Source organism: Emydura macquarii, unplaced genomic scaffold (assembly GCF_026122565.2).
Source record: "Emydura macquarii macquarii isolate MOO-44397 ecotype Brisbane River unplaced genomic scaffold, CSIRO-AGI_Emac_v2 contig_3517, whole genome shotgun sequence".
Classification (NCBI taxonomy): domain Eukaryota; kingdom Metazoa; phylum Chordata; order Testudines; family Chelidae; genus Emydura; species Emydura macquarii.
The window spans coordinates 5,794,157-5,814,795 of NW_027133654.1; the positions used below are offsets into that span (position 1 = coordinate 5,794,157).

General features: G+C 42.5%; 1 long non-coding RNA gene across 2 annotated transcripts; it reads left to right on the plus strand.

The window, feature by feature from the left end:
- The first annotated feature begins 2,752 nt into the window (after positions 1 to 2,752).
- Positions 2,753 to 15,049, plus strand: LOC137145213 (uncharacterized). 2 transcript variants are annotated; one of them, XR_010917602.1, is made up of 3 exons: positions 2,753 to 2,886; positions 14,013 to 14,205; positions 14,375 to 15,049. It is a non-coding gene; the product is annotated as an uncharacterized lncRNA (long non-coding RNA). The 2 variants fall into 2 exon arrangements; XR_010917601.1 differs by lacking the exon at positions 2,753 to 2,886 and adding an exon at positions 12,797 to 13,001.
- Positions 15,050 to 20,639: the final 5,590 nt, after the last annotated feature.

The following is a 20,639-nucleotide window of genomic DNA, read 5'->3' on the forward strand; positions in this document are numbered from 1 at the left end:
AGCTCTGAGGTGGTGTTTTTCATATACTGAAATATATAAAATATTCCAGCAGGCAAAAAACCAATAAATTAAAGAACAACAAAGCTGTTCTCTTTGAGAAAATTCACTTGCTGTGCTACAAAGATGCAGATAACAAAGTTAAGGTAATAGAGGGTTATACAGAAGATTCTTGGAAGGCTGAGCTAATTGGGTCACAAAAGAAAATTAATTTGGGAAGCTTAACAAAGATTCTGATGGAGGTACACGCACATCCCCAAACACCACGTGTTTGGCCTCATTATTTGTTTGTGCTGAAGAGACAAAGATTTGTAATAGAACAAAGGGATGGGGATGCAAGTCAGGACCAAAGTGTACTGGCAAAACTCTGCGGAAGTCTGCACAGTACATCTTGGCACCATGCCTGGCTGTATCGTGTTATTAGTTCTTCCCTTTCATAAGCACCAAAAATACTTACATAGAAAAAGGCTGACACATCCTCTTTGGTGCTTCCTTTCACTAGAAATGCTCTCTTTCAGTTCACTGCCTCTTTCTATCACACCTTTGTTTTAAACATGTCATCGTTCTCCATGATTTAAGGGTTATTCATCATTTCCACAAAAGCATTGAGTATTCATTTTTAGCTTCAAGAAATGTATAGATCAGCAAGAGAAAAGTACATTGTGGTAGACAGGTTTTTCCATTATTTTAAAAAAATATTTTAGATGTGTACATCATGTATGGCCATCCTTGGATGGTTTTGTACTATTGACAGGATGAAGAACAGTCTCTTTTCTAGTTATTCTGTCTACCTCTTTAAGTGTACGCTGTTTCTTTAGAGGTCACTTAGGAATGGGGTCTGTGTAGAAGGCTGGGTCATCTAAAAACATGATAGATACAACAGGTTATTTCAGTGTAGAGTAATAGTACTACATACTTTTATGGTTCCTTGTTTCGGAGGAACACAAAGTTCTTTCCAGACACTAGTAAAATAAGGGTCAAAACTTATGTGAGGTAAGTAAATTATTATCCCCACTTTACAGATGAGGAAACTGCAGCAGAAAGAGATTAAGTGACTGGCCTGAGGCCTCACAAAGAAGTCAGTAACAGAGAGGAGAACAAAACCTAGTAGTCAGTTGACTGTTCTCTGCTTTCACTACCGGGCCACACATTCAGTATGTTTACACAGCAAAAAAACCCAAACCCTGCTGCAGTGAGCCTCAGAGCCTGGTCAACTGACTCGGGCTTGTGTTATGGGGCCACAAATACCAGTGTAGACGTTCCTGCTTGGCTGGAGCTCGGGCTCTGAGACCCACTCCCTTGTTGGTTTTCAAAGCCTGGGCTCCAGCCCGAGTGGGAATGTCTACACTGCTATTTTTAGCCCCATAGCACAAGCCTGAATCAGTTTACCCAGACTCTGAGACTTGCTGCTATGGTTTTTGTTTGGTGTTTTTTGTTTTGTTGTTTTGGGGTTTTTGTTTTTGTTTTTTTGCAGTGTAAATGTACCCTCTCAGTACATTTTATTACCTTATTTATAAACAAAATAACCTACAACTTCCCTTCCTCATACTAACAGGGTCATATCACAACAGGCAGTGAGTGCTATTGCTCAAATACATAGTAAAAAGAAAACAGAAGAGCCATTGAGGGAAGTAACCAATGAAAACAGCTCCAGGTGCTGTCTAGAAATGAGAAGTGAACCTTGGTAGTTTACATTCCCTCTGCATTTCTTGTTTTCATCAGGAGTGGTGAAGTTCACTTTTTGCTTGCTACATGTGTTAGATATCCCGCTTAGCCTAAAAAAAGAACCATAGAAAAGCACCATTAACACACAAAAAAATCTATTGTAACCAAAAATGCAGTTTATTACCCAAAACTTATTGTGATTAATATTACAGTAGGTAGTATGTGTAAGATTAAATTCTTTCAGCCCCACTGGCTGGGCGCCCAGTCAAGCCACATAAAGTGCCTCAGACAATGCTTTTTTGTTCAACTTACCATTTTCACTAGGTTTTATAAATTAGCCTTCCTATGTTAGCATTTCAGCATTGCCTAGGGTGACTTTTAGGCCTATTGCTACTGTGAGACAGAATCCTTGATTTTCCTTCACCATGCTCTGAGAGCAATTGTGGGCTAGATCCACAAAGAAGGATTAGGCTCAGCATTACAATGTCTAATTTGTAGGTACCCTGTCACCCAGTAGAATCCACAGCCCTGAGTTAGCCAGCCAGGTTCCTCATACCATGCATGGGGAGAAATAGGAGTTTAAGAATGAGAGTCACAAACACCAGCAGACTGAGGGAGGAGCCACCTAAACCAGCCAATGGGAGATGCTAAGGAGAGGCTGAAGCTTGCCCCTCAGAGGGAGTCAGGCACCATCTGCATGGGATGTACAGCCATGAAACCTTTGGTGAGCCAGATCAGTCCTTTTTTTGCAAAACAACCAACCAACAACAACCCCCCCCAAAACACAGCGGAGGAGGAGGTGTCCCACCTTTAATAGCCCAGTGGTTAGAATATTCACCCAGGAGGTAGGAGACCAAGTTCAAATCCCTCTTCTGCCTGGTGTGGAACTTGAACTTGGGTCTCCTACATCCTGGCTGAGTGCCTTCCTGTCACAGGGTGACTGGCCCCTTGAAGAGGGAGTGGCACTCCAGCACACCTGTGACTGATTACATGCTGCCCAATTGGGTTTAAGGGAAGGCACCTGGGCCTTATAAAGGGAGTTGGGAGGGGGAGTAGTGTGAGATAGCAGAGCTGTGCTGTACAAGGCTATCCAACAGTCTGAGGAGTTAGGGCTACCCACTGTCCTCTATCAATCTAGGGAGAGAAGTTGTGGGAGAGGTTGTCAGCCAGCTAGAGCAAAGACCAGATTCCATGGAAGCAGAAGAAGACTCCAGTCAGGGAGGGGTGAGTATGTAGAGGGCATAGAGAGTATATTTGCAGATAATAGCAAGCTGGGAGGGGTAGCAAGTGCTGTGGAGGAGAGTATTTAAATTCAAAATGATATTGACAAAATGGAGAAATGGTCTGAATTAAATAGGATGAAATTCAGGGAGGACAAATGTGAAGTACACCACTTAGGAAGGAATAATCAATGGCACAAACTCAAAATGAGAAATGATTGCCTCTGGGAGTACTGCTGAAAAGGACCTGGGGGGTGTAGTGGATCACAAACTTAATGTGAGTCAACAATTTAATGTTGTTGTAAAAAAAGCAAATATCATTCTGGGGTAAAAAAAGCAAATATCATTCTGGGATGTATTAGCAGGAATACAATAAGCGAGACACAGGAAGTAATTCTCCCACTCTACTCAGCACTGATAAGGCCTTAGCTGGAGTCCTGTGTCCAGTTCTGGTCACCACACTTTGGTTAAGATGTGGACAAATTGGAGAAAGTCCAGAGGAGCGTGACAAAATTGATTAAAGGCGTAGAAAACATGACCTATGGGGTAAGACTGAAAAAATTGGGTTTGCTTAGTCTGGAGAAGAACAGACTGAGGGGGAACATAAGTTCTCAAGTATGTAATAGATTGTTAGAAAAAGCTGGATGATAAATTGTTCTCCTTAACCACTGAGGACAGGACAAAAAGTAATGGGCTTAAACTGCAACAAGGGATTTAGATTAGACATTTAGGAAAAGCTTCCTAACGCGAAGGGTAGTTAAGCACTGGAATAAATTACCTAGGGGCACTGTAGAATCTCTGTCATGAGAAGTTTTTAAGAACAGTTATACAAACACCTGTCAGGGATGGTCTAAAATAGATAATGCTTTAGTCTTGCCTCAGTGCAGGAGACTGGACTAGGTAATTTATTCAGGTCCCTTCCAGTCCTACATTTCTATGATTCTAAGCTATGGGAGAGGTGGTCAGTGAGCTGGAGCAAAGATCAGACTCCATGAAGTAGAAGATGACTCCAGCCAGATAGAAGTGAAAGAGGCCTGCCATAGCAGGGTACTGCTGGAGCAGAGAGCAGACTCCAAGGGAAAAAAGATTCTAGCTGGAAAATTTTGATACTGAGGACTCTATTTTAATTGGAACAGTTCATGATGATAAAGCAGGGTATTATTGGAAGAGAAGGCTGTGTAGAGTTTTTAAGGAGACTAAGAGGAGAAACTGAGGCAGACAGCTGCTGAGCCATGCTTGGCCAGAAGGGGGTGCGACAGGGTAGACATGCCCTTTTACACCTACCTGCTGGGCTATGAAATCAGTCTCCGATGTTCTCTCACCCAATTAATATTTAAGTATTTTATATGAAATGGAACAACTTCAGTAAGAACCCTACTTTAGAATGCCCCATAGTTCAGTGGTTAGGACACTCGCCAAGGCTGTAGAAGACCTGGGTGTTCAAGTCCCTGCTCTATGTCAGGCAGAGGGAGGATTTGAACCCAGGTAGGTCTCCCACATCCTGGATCAAGGTGCTAACCACTTGGCTATTGGGTAGTGTCATCTCCTGGCTTCTTATACCCCATCCCCTCTGGTTATGTTTTGTGAGGGGCCCAATCCAGTAGGTGTGCAGATTTGATAGGCAGAGGAAAGTCTAGTCTGTAAATCTTGCCAGGGTTTAGATGTGAGCTAGGCACCAGAAGTCAGGACTGAAGTGGGTTTGCACATGCCCACCAGCAAAAATGTAGTCACCATGGGGACTTAACCCCGCAGACCCTAAAGTCCTTAGATGACTATAGTTTCACTGGTAAAGTAGCAGTTGAGTGGGATTTTGAAGGTCTAAATTTTGGATTTAAGCACTTAAAGTGGTGGTAAAACCCCTAAATATCTGTGGACCTACCCTTTTATCACTTTTTCAAATACAGAATCTGATGGGCTGTTTCACTGTATATTTAAAACACTGATCCTGCAAACATGTACATGTGTGAGTAAAGTGAAGGACATGCATGAATGTTTGAAGACCTAAGGTTTAAGTTAGAATTTCATCCAGACCTGAATTGCAATTGAGACAATAAAACCTTTCTGATTTAGTTTGTCTGTCCAAGAAATGTGAGAATCAAAAGGAAGCTGTTCTGCCAGGTGAAGTGTTCAGTGTTGCAAAGTTTCTCTATAACAAAAAAGAAGTATTTTCATGGACCAATCCAGTCATAAGTTTCGAATATATGTATTAAGAGTTTAGCATTTAGAAGCTATGATAAACTATTTGCTGTATTCAACATGTGATACCTCACCTTCATTCCAAAGAAACAAATGGAATCTGGCCAAGAACTGAGGCCAATCTCTGGAAGGTGAGGGACTGTATCCTCGACAGTAGATACTCTGAAAGGGAGTCAAGGGTTAGATTGGACAAACAACATGAACTTCCCATGTAATGCTGTGGCAAAAGGTGTTAATATGATTCTTGGATATATGAACAGGGAACTAGTGAGTAGGAAGGTATTTCTACCTCTGAATACAGCATTGGTGAGACCAATACTGGAATACTACATCCAGTTCTGATACCAACATTTTAAAAAGGATGTTGGAAAAACTGAACGTGCAGAAACGAGCCACAAAAGTTATTTGGGGGCTAGGGAAAATAACAGTCGGAGGCTTAAAGAGCTCAATATGGTTAATTTATCAAAAGGAGATTTAGAGGTGACTTTATGATAAGTACCTTCATGGGTAGAAATACTGTGTAATAAACGGGTCCTTAATCTTGTGGAGAAATGCATAACAAGAAACAATGGCTGGAAGCTGAAATCAGACAAATTCAAATAAGAAATATGGCGAAAAATTTTTAACTGTGCGGGTGGTTAAGCACTAGAACAAACTACCAAGGGAAGTGGTGGATTCTCAGTCTCTTGCTGTCTTCAAATCACAGCTAGATGCCTTTCAGAGGAATAGGCCAGAGAAGTTGATATTAATGAAACAGAGCCTTTCTGGGGAAAAGTTAGCAAACATGTTTCCTTCATAGTTTGAATGTGCTGAATCTGAAAATGTTTACCCAGGTACATTTTGAACTTTAAGATAAATAAAAAGGAAAAAAGAAATTGGCCACCATTTGATCCTTTAAAATAGAAAGGAAGGGAGAGGTACTAAATATGGAATACATTTCTAATTTGGAATACTGTGCTATCAGAAAATGCTGGGGGCAGTGTCTATTGAAGATTATACTCACCACTTCCTCTGGTCACATGATATCCGCTTGAATGTTGTTGGTTCTGCATCAAGGTCAACATTTAAAATTAAGTAAACTACTTTTCAGATATTTTTATACCCGAAGGAGTCTAATGCACTGCTATGCATTACACAAAGTATCATATACAACAGTATGATATAGTTTATTTCTGTAAATTCTTCTCTTTCAAAAAATATAAATTATTAGCTCTAACTACTAACCTAACCTAAAGCTGACTCTTGCTCACGGATTGCATTAGGCATTCAATGCTCATGTCATGGCATAAGCTACATTCTGGTAAATATTTATTTGTGTTGTTTGTTCAATATTTATGTGGTAGTTTATTTAATAATATTTATCAGTTATTCCATAGACAAAACAAGGAGGCAATCTTGAATCTGAAGTATCCCTCAGCAGTATCTTATGAACAACTTTTTGTTTGCCAACAAGTGGGAAAAAGATGAAGTTCTTGCTTCTACTGAACAGGACTACCAGTGCAAGACAGAGACCCAGGGATTTTCAAAATAGGGATGCAATTGATAGAATTCTAACAGCTCTTCAATATGAATGCAGGCAATCTTTACTTTGGCATAAAAACCGTTGGGCAATGTACACAGATAAAGGTAAAATTAGCAGACTTCACAAATCCATTGAAGCTTCTCCACCAACCAGTAAGAGTGAACTGCAAACCCTATCTTGTGTTACAATCACTAAAACCTCAAAAGTGCTTCAGAGCATAAGACCAGCCATATGGGTCAGTCCAATGGTCCATCTAGCCCAGAAATCTGTCTCCTGGCAGTGGCCAATGCCAGATGTTTCAGAGGGACTGAACAGAACAGGGCAGTTATAAGGTGATTCATCCCCTGTTGTCTAGTCCCTGGCAGTCAGAGGCTTCACCATCTTGGCTAATAGCCATTGATGGACCTATCCTCCATGAACTTATCTAATTCCTTTTTGAACCCAGTTATACTTTTGGCCTTCACAACATCCGCTGGCAACAAGTTCCACAAGCTAACACTGTTATGGGAAGAAGTACTTCCTTTTGTTTGTTTTAAACCTGCTGCCTATTAATGTCATTGGGTGACCCCTGGTTTTTGTGTTATGGAAAGGGGTGAATAGCTTTTCCTTATTCACTTTCTCCAAACCATTCATGATTTTATAGATCCCTTTCCTATCCTGCCCAGAGTCATCTCTTTTCTAAGATGAACAGTCCCAGTCTTTTTAATCCCTCCTCATTTTTGTTGTCCTTCCCTGTAGCTTTCCCAGCTCTAACACCTTTTTGAGATGGGGTGACCAGAACGGCACACACTATTCAAGATGTGGGCATACTGTGGATTTATATAATGGCATCATGATATTTACTGTCCTATTATCTATCCCTTTCCTAATGGTTCCTAACAAGGTCTCCCCCAGTGAAATGCAGTCTTTGCATTTTCTGCCAGGATGGAAATTCCAGACAAACTTTCTTCTGTAACAACCCTCAAAATGAACAAATACTTGAGGCAGTGAAATATAAACATGAGCTCTGTGTACATGTAGCTGGGGTAAGTGACCTTATTGCCTCAAAAGGGAAATGCCACCCTAATTACTATAAGTATTTCTTGAGAAAAGTAACAAACTGAGTGTGATCCCACTCAAACAGTACTACTGACTTAGCAATGGCCTGGCTTAATAATGAGTGAAAACGTTTGCAGAAAAAGGCCATGTCTTGGAATTTTCACAGGTATGGACTTGTTACTGTTTTCTCAAATGAAGCTGGTGGAGAGATCCCATGTTCATTTGTAAGTTGTATGGCAACCTTCAAAAAAAATCTAATCTACATCTATGAGTTAATTGTCTTACATGATCAACCTGCTTTGTAGAGACAAAGATCATTCGTGCCTGTCCAATTCCATCACATCCCTTTCTGTAGATGGTTAGTCAATGCAGGAGAAGAACATTTATCAACCATTCCAGTTTACAAGACTGAGCTGGATGAATTTCTCTCAAATGTATGTATGGCACTGAAATTACATTTAGATATACTTGCTCATTCTGGATACCATGGGCTTGGTGTTAGTGAGGAAGAGGCACTAGTCTATGTGCCAAACAGTGCATGCATGTTTTTGCAACTCCTCGACTCTTGAAGTAGGGGAAGTTGAAGAAGGTGGTATGGAGTAGGATGAGGATGAAGAAGATGAAGTTGCAGAATCTGAGGATGAGAAATAGGAATCCTATAAACAGTTCAGGATGTTCAGTATTGCATAAGATTTCATTTACAGTGTAAGTGGAGGTAAGAAGTGGACACTCAAACATGCAGGGCTTGGAAGCACTGTCCAACCAGCAGCCCAAATTTGTTGAAAATTGTTCAGTTGTGGATTTGATGACCAAATGACATGCAATTAATCCACACCAGCATGAAAGCAGCATGATCATGCTCATGAAAATAACGTGTTAATGACGTTTCACATATTCAAATTATTCAGTAGTGAACTGGTCTCTAACACACTTCAAATGCTTTGTTGAAATGTTTTGGCTACAGAAGTGACTCGGAAAGCTCTGCTGAATGCAGAAATATTTGGCCAGGAGCAACTGAATACCTTTGTTCAGGGATGACACATGATACCAAAGGAGGAAAATGCCCGTAGCAAACTCCATGACCCACAAAAAGACAAGGGCTTTGACATTTTCCTCCTTTTGTGACATTGGCAAGGAAAAGCAAAGACAAGGTAGTCACAATAAAGGCTGATCATGTCCTACTACAGCGAATCCTTACTGCCTATAATGCAGGAAGGACGGTGGATCTGCACATCATATTGTCTCATGAGCTAATGCCAGTTCCACTTGCTCTTGCTGAGGTAAACTGAGCTGGAAATAAGTCTGTTATGACAGACATTTTAAACAGAGTCGTCCTCCTGAGACAACACTTGCTAGTGCCTCTCTTCTGGGGATTGATGACCAAGCATGTGTAATGGCATTGGTAAAACCTCTACTATGTACAACCTTTGACTTTGCAAACATTTTTGTTGTCAGTTCTTCATTCTGGACAGCATGTCAGTAGAACTGATGTAAAAGTTGACAGGTATAGACAGGATTCTATTAAAGGAATAACGCAACACACATGCTCCAAAACTTCCAGGCCAATTAGGAAGGACAGATGTTCTACTTCCCAACAGCTTGCCAACCTCTTGGCCAGTCCCAAAATTAAGGCTGATCTGGCTTGCTGCTTCTCTGAAGAACTCTTAGCTTATGCTGTACAAAACACAACAATTGTCGTCATCTGGATGGTTCAAAGAAGATAGTATGGTTAAATCCTCATACCCAACTCTCGACACAAGTGAGTTGCAAGCTGTCCATGAAAAGGCAGACATCAGGATTGTACAGCATGCATACAGATACTGGTTGTGTTGTTGTGTCAGCACAAGACACTGATATTATACTTTTACGGGCACACCATGATAAAATGCCTTGTAGCAGGTTCTGGATGAAGTCTGGAACATCAAAAAGCCCTTATGCATTCCTCTGTATGCTATTTGAGAGAAACTTCTGTCTACATTTCCTCAAGCAGACATAGAAACACTGCTTTCCTTCCATGCATTGACCCATAGTGCTGGTCATAGCAGGAAAACTGCTTGGACAATATTTATGGAGACCCATGGCCTTCTGAGACACATGGGGAAAGATGATCTACAAAATGAAAATCATTTCAGTAGAAAATTTATCTGCAAAGTGTACAATTTACCTGCTGAAGAGCTGTGACAAGACACGGATGATATTTTTCTCCCAATCCCAATGGAGAGGCACTGCCTCAAACAAGTGACGTATTGCGCTATCATGTCCAAAGAGCTCACTTACTTTCAAGCCAGAGGTAGGGGGGCGGGAGAAAACTGCAACAGTTCCACAGTACGCTCACCAGAGAATGAGGGTTGAACCAAATGGAATGGAGAACTGGTACCCAAGTAATGTCACTGGAGCTAAGCCCTAGCAGCTGTGCAGAAATTGTTACCCGTGGATGTGTCAAAGGTGTGTATCACAATGCTGTAGCTGCAGAAATGTCACATTGGCAGACACTGGGACCTGTACATGCATGTCCATGTACAAAGAGTGCTTGTCTGAACAATTTGCAGGACATACAGTAACTATGTAGTGGAATAAAAACCATAGAAATTTACTAATTTTTCAGATTATACTTGAGTTTTGAACTGCAAGTTAGAAGGTGAAATATTCAAAATTCAACTTGGTAAACATTTTTTTTTCCCCCTCCAGATATCTTGTTTGCCTAATTTTCTCCAAAACTGCCTCCATCTTATTTTATAGAAAATGGGCCTGGTCTTCATTCAAACCTGAGTTGCTGAGATCAATACAGGGGTAATTGGATGAAATTCTATGGGCTGTTTTAGAAAGGAGGGCAGACTAGGTCTACTGGTCCCATCTGATCTTAATCTGTGGATCTAGGAATTTTCCTTTTCCCCAGCAATTTATTTGGCCCCTATACATTTCTTCTAGTTCTCCAGCCCTATTTGAAACTGTGGTGTTTCCATCTGGGTAGATTTAGAAAGTATGGGGCTTTAGGTACCTTCTTCAACCTTGCCTTATGCAAAGATTTAAAGACACTAGTAACATAGGTAGAACATGAAATGAGATTCAGCTTAGAAAAATGCAAGCAAATCTATCCAGGGAGAAAAATGATCCAAAAAGATAAATACTTCAATAAGGGAAAAACTTGTAAAGTTCTATGGCCTATGTTATATAGAAGGTCAGATGCAATGATCAGAATGGTTCCTGCAAGCACTGGCATTTATGTGTAAAGCATTAATGCTGAAAGAAGTGTAGGGTCAGGGACAGCAAATCAGATAAGACATGAACTTGCCATAAGTTATAACAAATCACCAGTGCAGTTTTGGGCTGTATGCACAGAGGAATCATGTCACAAAATAAGGAATTAATAGTACTTCATTATATTGTTATAGTGCAACAGCCCCTGGAATGTACATCCAGTTATGAGCTCCTTCTTATAATGTCATACTGGAGGGAGCTCAGAGAAAAGTGATACAAATGTTCAGAAGCAGGATGGTTTTCAATTAAATACTAGCAAAGCATATTATGCATTTTATAGCACCCAGTAGGGTGCTTGGTGTCCCATAATAGAATAGGAATATAATCTAAGCCCTGAAGAGCTTGCATTTAAGGCCCCAATTTTATAAGAATATGTTTCTCTTTAATCATGAATAGCATCATCTACTAGTGTGAGTAAAGTTTGCAGGACTGGGACCTAACTTCAGACAATGAAGGAAAGAATGGAGCACCAGAACAATAGAATAGGGAGTCTAAGCTTAGGGGGCTACAGAAATAAAATTGTACAGTTTCTCAACAAACTGCAAAATTTGCTTGGCACAATGGAGCAGGATTTCTTTTCATTAATGGTAAACCTAGTTGTTTTTGACTCCCTTGTGAATCACTTCAAGTAATTGTAAACTTACTAAAAACTGATTTAAAAGTTAAAGGTAAAATGTTTTAAATGCCTAAGACTTAAGACCATAAGTCTCATTGGAAGTTACGGGTGAAGAAAAATTAAAGGGAGACACAATTGTCCGTGGATATATGAAAGGTGTAAATACCAAGGAGGGAAATATATTGTATCTACTACTATCCTTAATAATTTAACTAGGTGTAATGGTTTAAAGTTAAGAAAGCCTGAATACTTAAATTCAGGCTGCGTATTTTGTAAATGCTTCCTGTCTATAAGAAGCATCTTGCAAGGGAAGTGCTGAAAGCTCTGTCTGAGATAGTTAAAACTGGAGTGGACAACACACTAGTAAATGTATAACAGGATAACACCATATTGGTAGAGAGATGATCTAACTGATCTCTTCCACTTCTACCTCCTATGAGTAGAGGGGATAAATGGTCAGTTACACGAGTGTAACTCTCTGAAGTAACTCCAATAAAGTCAATGGAGTCAGTTGCCCCAACCTACACTCATAGCATATGCTTACTCCTAAGCATGTAGTGCAGACAGATGTGAATTCATGAAACTTTCCAAGTGGCTCTAAAGCTCTTTTTCACCAGCTTTCAAATCACTGAAACTGCTACCGTAGTTTTAAACTGAAGCTGAAGTTCGAGTTTATACTGGGAGATTATCAGGCAAGGGGAAGTCTCAATTTACTACAGGATATTGATAGTACATGGAAAAGCTTGGAGGAATTTCTAGAGCTTTAGGTTGAATGGGAGAAACTAATTAATTGCAAGTTTCCAGACCAGTGGTTAAGAAAAGAGGTCATTTATCCAAGTGATGTTCCCTGGGGTAGGAACTGAAAGGAGAGTGAGAGCAATCCTCTATCTTTGACCTGCCCTCTTCTTTGGGTCAGTAGCTTACGCTGGTGGAAGCCTGCTAGAAGGAAGGCTTACCGCAGTGCTACAGTCCTAGTTTTACCAGTGGCGTACCAGTTTTTACTATAACTAGAGTCAGTATTTAGCTCTTTTGGAAGAGGTTGTTGAAGTACTTTCCTATCCGTTAACCTGATCTGAATTTTTCAATACATGCTGGACTGAAATGAAAAGCATTCCTGTGCAGCACGCTGGTTGAGTCAGGCCAGAAAGGTATAGACTTTGCCTTAAGATTGGAGATCTTTCAGTATCTTTGTTTTTGTTCTCACTGTTGTCCTCAAATACTAGACATGGCTGTGCCTCACCATGTACCTTACACAATCAACTATGTTATTGTTTAGCTAACTTGGTGAGATTCTGCACAGAGAACAGACATTGAGTCTCCACTGCACATCCCATATCCTCTTGTATCTTCGGACCAAGTAGCCATTTTGTCCACACTGGTAAATACAGCTTTTGCACTGACCCTGCTCCGGAGGAAAGACTGCCACACTCTCCAGGACCAAGACCTGCACACCGGCTGTGTCTTGGGCCTTTTCCCTTTTGCTCCTGAAGTGAGTAGAAACTCCCTGAGACTGCCTGTTATCTCCTGGGGAACATAATAGTTGTTTCCAAAAGTATTCACTGAAAGTTTCCAGTGGAGAAAAGGAATGGAGCTGTAAAATATTATAGACACCTGAAGCAAAGGCTCTGAAAAGGTCCCTCAAACTGGCCTACACTTATATTGCAGAATACTTGAGGAATCTGATTCACTATAAGGTAGAAGCATTGTGTCCCTCAAACAGCTCCGCCCCGTGTCTGTGTCCAAGCACAGCGCAGGTCACTCTGCTGGAATGAAGTGGTTCTCTCTAACCACTCACATGGTGTCTCTAGCCAGGGGGTTTAATCCAAAGTTTTTTGATACCTGAGAGTTATCTGATGTGCAACACCAATAGCATGCACACACAACACCGGTTCTGTTTTTAATTCATGTCATGTGAACACCTGGTAGCAGTTTGCTGTGAACGGAGGACATAGTGTTCTCTGTGGGGAGCCTGTGGTCCTTTGCTTCACGGCTGGGGAGCATGCATTTGGGGAATCACTTCTGCTGTGAATGGTGGGAAGCCAAGTGGGTTCCATTTTTTTTTTTTTTTTTTTAAATCCATTTCCACTGCCTCTGCTCTCTCCATCCTTTCTCTGCTGGCACAGCACCATTTTCTAATTGCTGTCAGCTGGCAACAACTCTCTGCACCACTGCAGAGACAAGCATGCCTCTGCTTAGGCTGCTTTACAGCACTCAGAGCAGGATGAATTCTGCTTTGGACTTCGCCCTCCGCATCAGCAAGCAGATGATGCAGGAGCAGGCTGCTCTACAGTGGTGAAGCAGGACAAGGCAGAAGCATAGGAGGATGCTGAGCTGTTGGAACAAGAGGACTCGGTTCCTGGATCACTTACACAGCGTTCAGTGCTGTTTCTGGTTCCAGGGAAGATTGGTAGGAGAGTATCGGTCTGCTGAGCTGCGATGACCAGCAATGGTGAGAACCCTTCCTATCCTGAAATTCCCCCCCACTTTTTTTTTTTTTGAGATCTGTGCAGAACTGACCGTGGAGCTTCAGCAACAGCATACCAACCTGCAGTGCCCCATGCCCATGGAAAAATGGATTGCCACTGCCATCTGGAAGCTGGCCACCCCAGAAGGCTACCGATCTGTAGCCAATCAATTTGGTATGGGGAGATCAACTACTGGGACCATTCTCATGCTGCTCTGTTATGCCATTGGTAAGATGCTGTCTTACTGGGTCATGAAGCTGGTTAAGGTTCAGGAGATGATTGACAGCCTTGCATGCATGGGGTTCCCAAACTGAATTGTCCCTGGTGTCTATCATTTTCCCCCACCCCCTCTGCCAGGGCACAGAATTTATAAAAGGTTTTTTTTTTTTTCCTCCAGATGTTCAAAGGCCTGGTGGACCACTGCAGCAGGTTTACAGGGTCTGGGCGGGTCCATAATGCTAGAATCTTCTGATCTTCAATATGAGTTAAATTAATGGAGAAAGAACTGTTTTGACCCTTGAAGCACTGAGGACATTAATGGTGTGGAGGTTGGTCTGGTTATTTGGGGAGACCCGGCTTATCCCCTGATGCCTTGGGTAATGAAGCCATACACAGGTTGTTTGGACAGAAGGAAGGAATATTTTAACTACTGAGTAGGTGCAGAATGGTAGTCCAGGAAGCATTTATTTAACCATCTGAAAGGTAAATGCTGCTGCTTATGGAATAGGTTGGAAGCAGCAGAAAAAAATGTTCCAACCACTATCACCCCGGGTTGTTTCACACAGTATTTGTGAAGTGATGGATGGGAGGGCTGAGGTGCAGAGATGGCTGCTTGAACCACTGAGGCAAGCAGGGCATCCCATAGAGAATAAAAACCCATATGAATGCTACCAGGGATGTCTACTGTCCATATTTTGTTATGTATCTGAACATGTTAGTCTGGGTGCAGGAGGGTGTTGGCATGTAGGCACTGCATGCCACTGAAAGGATTTTCTGTGTTAAGTACGATGATGACTCAACGGATATATTGTAAAGCTTTTCTTATGAATCTACAGTTAAAAACCACTAAAGCTTTAATGAAGCCAATGGAAAAATAATATCTTTGGTTTGTTAAATGTGTTTCCAAATACAATCTTCTTACTTAACCAGCTAGACACAAACCTTTAATTACTCCAACAGTGCAAAGAACAGTCAGTCTAACAGGAAGAGTATTTCAAATGCAACGGTTTTGGGGAGCTGGGTGGGGAAACGTGAAAGGTGACTATGCCTTTGGCTCTTCTTGTCTGCATGGTTCTGGGGTTGAGTACCTTGGCTCAAAAGAGCTGGACTCCCAGGTGCGAGTGTTCTTGGTGCCCAGAAGTTGGATCTAAGAGATGAATGGGAGCAGCTGCAAGCGCTGTTGTGGGGATGCAGCAGTTGGGAGTTGCTGCTCGTCCTAGTAACCAATGTTGTCCAGGGGCTGAAGGATGTGGCTGGATCCCAAATTGTGGGACTGCAGGCCCTAGCTGGCCTACCAAGAACATGTTTTGCAGGAGGATGTTCTGGATCAGGATAGCATCCATGAGTTGCCTCTGCATCGATCTCCTTCCATCCTCTCTTTCATTATGGTGACATGTTGGCCTTGGCCACTACCAGCATCTCCTGGGAGAGCTGCATTTCTCTCTGGGTCCTTATGTACAGCCTCACCTTCTCAGCCAGCCTGGTTTTCGTCTGACTCTGCCATGAGTTGTGTGGACATCTTGTCCTGAGTCTTCCCTTTGCTCCACCTTAGCCTGTCAGCAATACACAGAGGCCCTGTCCTTGACTGTTTTTGTCTGCTGGTGCCAGGGGGTTATGAAAAAAGTTGCTTATTGTTCATATCCCAGACAAGTTACAATAGCTGTTTTTCTTTAGTATGTATGTTCTTTCCTCCCTGAGGCTCTCCCTATTCTTGAGGGAACCTGAGTGGTGGTCAGCGGTCTTCATCTACAGAGGGTGCAGGGTACATTTGGATTTCAGTCCACTGTGCCTGCTTCCATGCTGTTGGGGGTGGGGTGGTTGGAGCTATATTCCAGGTTTCTTTTTGCAGTTTTGTAGGAGCATTGGAGGCGCTCAAATGGCATCAGCAGCATAAAGGAGAAGGTGTGGGGTGAGCTGCATAGCAATTCCCTATACATCCTCTTTAGGTTGTCCTCACTCTCTGTCACCCACCTCAGCATAACTAAGAGGCAGAGAGTGACCTTATCAAAAAAGCAAAGGGCAGACCTACGAGAGATCCTGGTGAATAGCTTCACAGGGTGGTCCTGCTCAGAAAAGCTGCAGATGTGGAAGGGGCTCGCAAGCTGTCCTGGGCATGTGGCTATTTCCTATAATGTGCAAAACTAAAAATTGAGCAACTTCTCAGAGCAGAACTGATAACAACCTCCTCTGCAGGTGTGGAGGAAGGGCAGAGAAAAATAGTCAGCCTACAATGATGGTCTGTAACAATTGACCTGCAAAGAATTATGGGATAGCTGTTGGAAGCATGCAAAAAGTGGTGCACTGCAATTGCATGCATATGATTACGAACAAAAGCCCTAACTGAACTAATTCAGTTCGAGGCAAACCAGTCCACTTTGCGAGAGGACTCCAGAATTCCTGATAAATGCAGAGTTAGTGTGCAGTATGGTGGGTTGTGTTGTGTGTATGCAAGCATTTTCAAACTGGATTAACTTGATTTGATCCAGTTTAAAAAACCCCATGCTGACAAGCTCTAGGTAACATCTCTTTTAAAGCAGGCTCTATTAACATGCAAATGAACAGCTTACAGGAGTAGTTAGCTCCTTAGTACAATACAAAGCATAATTCCTCTGAGAAAGGCAAAATATTTGTGCAATGAAGGCATAGCTCTTGGTATACAGGATGGTGAAACTCGAAAGTATAGATGTTAAACTGCTTTCAACGTGACAGTGGGTGGCTATTTAATAATCTCAGATGGAATGGGTCAGGTTCATCTCTCTACAGCATGGAGCGTGTGATCTGCCCAGCTGAGCTGACCACCTCCAGAAGAGAGAAGTCATCTCCTTTGGACAACATGACTGCAAAAAACCCATTTTTAGTTTCACTCAATGTAATAAAAGCTGCACAGATTTTGCTTATGGATTTATAATGTGTGTTTGAAATAAATCACAGCTGTTGCTTAGGTGAGCAAGATAACTTTCTTTTTCCCAACACCCCACCACCCCCAAAGGAACCCCTCCTCTTTTCACTAGATCATGCATAAATTAAAATGGTATCAATAAATCATGTCTGGCATGCATGGATCTGAATATAAGTGAATTCCTATACTATCTTGAGTGATATTAGGCAGTATGCACAGCTGAAGCTGCTGTCTTAGAATAAGTGCATAAAGCAGTGTTCCAGTTACAGTTCAATCAAAGAAACCACAGGATGAAGTGAATAATAAAAATCCAGGGAAAATGAAGCAGAGTGAGTCCCACGGGGGGCCTTATTGCCTAGAAAACAAAATTAACAAGCTTCAGTTGCCAAATGCGAGTGGAGGGCAGAGTAATGTCAGTTTGACAAGGTGTGTTTTTCTTTAGAAGAAAGTTCAACAATTTTTTTTTAAACTGAGTGCTCCTACGTGTCTATTCATAAAGGATGCAGTTGTGAGCCCTGCAACATGTTGGCACATGGAGTAAGAGGGGGAGCACCCGTATGCCTCTGCACAGACTGTCTGCATCACTGGAGTCTGGGCAGGGGAGAGAGCAGATGCTATACAGAGTGATCAGTCAGGGATGGGAGGGGACAGAGCATTGGTGTTAGCACTGTGATCCACTCCAGAGGGGAGTGCAATCTGTGCTACACCTTCTCCTGGCTGAGGCTATGCCTTCCCCTAGCACAAGAAGGAAGCAGGGGCCAGATTATTAACAACTGTCCAGTTCCTGCCCTGCTCCATGGGCAGTGCAGCTAAGCATTGCCCCTTACTGGGACTTGATTGCAAGGGTTTGGGCTGGGTTCAAGATAGAATAGGTTGGTCGTTTTTTGACTGCTGTTAGCATTTGATTTCCATTCAGTAGCCCTTTCTAAGTCTTCACTGGAGAGTTAACTTGTTATCTACACTTGAGTTGTTATTCTTGAGTTAGCCCAGCTCAAATGAGAATAGTCATACTGCAAAATAACATTTGAACTGCTGTGTCCACATGGGCGCTAAGGCTTCTGGAGGTGATATCCTATGGTTCTTTACAATGCAGCAAGCTGAGCCACCATATGAATTTTTCTCTAGTGAATTGTGGGAGAACTTGTATGTCCTTTCTGGGCACGTGGGGGGAATTGTGGAAAGTCATTAGAAGACTCGTGGCACTTTAATAGAGCATCCACACTACAGCGTGGTTGTGTTAGCAGCTCCGGAGTTGTGCTAACTCAAGCTTTAGCCTATTCCCCCAATAGGCTAGCCAGTTTGAATTAAAAATGCCACCTTGCTCAAAAATTTTGTGTGGATGAGATGAGAGTTAGGGGTATTACCCCTTTTATTTCAAGTAGTTAGCCAATAGTTGGGATCTGCTGGGTTATTTCCATTAGAAGGAGAACGTGAAAATGGAGTCAAGTGTTTCTCTACAACCCTATTTACAAAGAACATACACAAAGTCCTTTCTCCCTGAACACAGTAGGAATCAAAGAGGAGTCAGCGTCTTTGCGCACAGTTCTAAGCTCTTTCCCAAAAAAGCCCTCTCTCTCAGATGTCTCTCAAGGTCATACTGCAGGTGCTTCTGCCTGTCTCCTTGGCTGTTGTGGCTGCTTCTCTCTGCCTGTTCTCAAGTGGCTTTTGTCCACAGGCACAAACACCTCCACCAAACAATAGCCTGCCCCCTGCGTTTGCATTCAGCCCTGACTGCAAAACCCCTCAGCCCACAAAGCTCCACATCTCACTAGCCTTCCATGTGTCCTGGGTCTGGGTGGTGGCCTCCTATTGTTTCAGCTCTTTCTCCAAAAAAGCTTAACTGCTTCTTACATTTATCATGTATAAGGGGCAGCATCCCTCCCACATCTTCAATGGGGTTTCACCCAACCTCTATCATAAGAGGCAACAAGTTAACACTCAAGTTAACTTTGCCACGAAGTCAGGCCCTGTGTTGGTGGTCTCTTTCTGCATCACAGTGAAAACCTTTCACCATAAATGGTACCTTTTGTAGGCAAACTCAAACAAGAGGCTCTGGCCATGGAGAATGAACTATGTCTAACCACTGGAGGCCCTCCTTTGGTGGGGCAATGTGGGAGACTGCTCTGGCCTGAGCTGTATCCATTGGGGGATTAAATAGAGCAGGGAATTCTCAAACGGAGGTCCTATCTGTGGTTCGTACAACATCCCTGTGACAACCACTGTTGTTAGTTGGATGTAAAAGTAATATATGCTCTCCCACTATGTATTTTGAACTGTCTCTAATCAGGTGTGTGTGGGGGGGAGGATTGTGATGTGGGGGAGACAGTGGTCAGCCTCATGTGTATCACTGATTTGGATCCATACTTTGATCTCACTGCCACTCAGCTGTGAATCCACTCTCAGGTGAAAGATAGTGTGAAAAGGGATCAGGTTTTTGATGCTGGCTAGTTCCTCTGTAGCTGCAGCAGAGCTCTCTATGGCACTAGTGCCTCACGTGAATAGAGGAAGCTGAAGTAGGTTAAGGTCCACAGATGGGAGACCGGAATCAGGCCACTTTCTCCCCACAGCTATCGCTCACTAGTTGGGGCTTTTTCAGTTCACTGTGCTTGGCACTCGGACTCAGATTGATGGTCTTTAAGCTACAGTCCATAAAGAGACATTTGTGCATAAATGAGCAGCACCAGATGGATTCTTAGAAAAGAAGCAATTAAACTTGTAGTTGCTTCTTCTTTCCCTTTCACCCTATTACGTCGCACTATTACACTTACACAAAACAAGTCAGTGGTTCCTGAACATCTGTAAAAAAAAAAATTGTTTCTAAACACGTGTGATTGTTTTCAAGGGTTCAGTTAAACATTATAGCTCAGTTACCTCCCTTTCCCAGAGCATCTTTCTAATCTCATGAGTTTGTAATCTCATGAGTCAATATCTTTGTGCAGTTCTTTCCTTTTTGTACTCAAGCTTTTTTTGAGAGAAGAAAAAGAAATCAATGTCTCCTTCTGGTCCTCTGTCCCCATTCCCACCCAGCATATGCTGGTCAGTTCTCTTGTAGTTCATTAGCCCATGCTCCCCAAATTTCCTCTCCTCCCTTGCACATGCTGCACTGTTCTCCCCTCTTCCCCTCATCCACCAGATCACAGTGCCTGTGGCCCCGGTTCTCTACTACTATACAGACTATGCTTCCCAGCTCCCCTCATCTTCCCGTTCTTTCCCCAGATTCCTGCTCTCCAGCCACCTCTGCTCCTGGCCCCAAGTTTCCTGTTCACCTGCCCAGTTCCTTTTCTCTGCCTTGGCTGCAGTGGACATTGGAAGGCTTCTTGCTCCCAGGCTTAGAGCAGAGGACAAGGTGAAGGAGCCAGTGGTGCCATGTCACCTGCAGGTTTCACTAATAAACCACAGGGGGAAATCTCAGACCTGGGGGAGTTTAATATTCAGCCCTGGCAATGTGCAGCAGCCACATCTTCTAAATCTTCATTTGCAATGCAGGAAAAAAAGGATTGCTTTAATATTGACTGCAATAAACATTTTTTCTACTACATTCTTC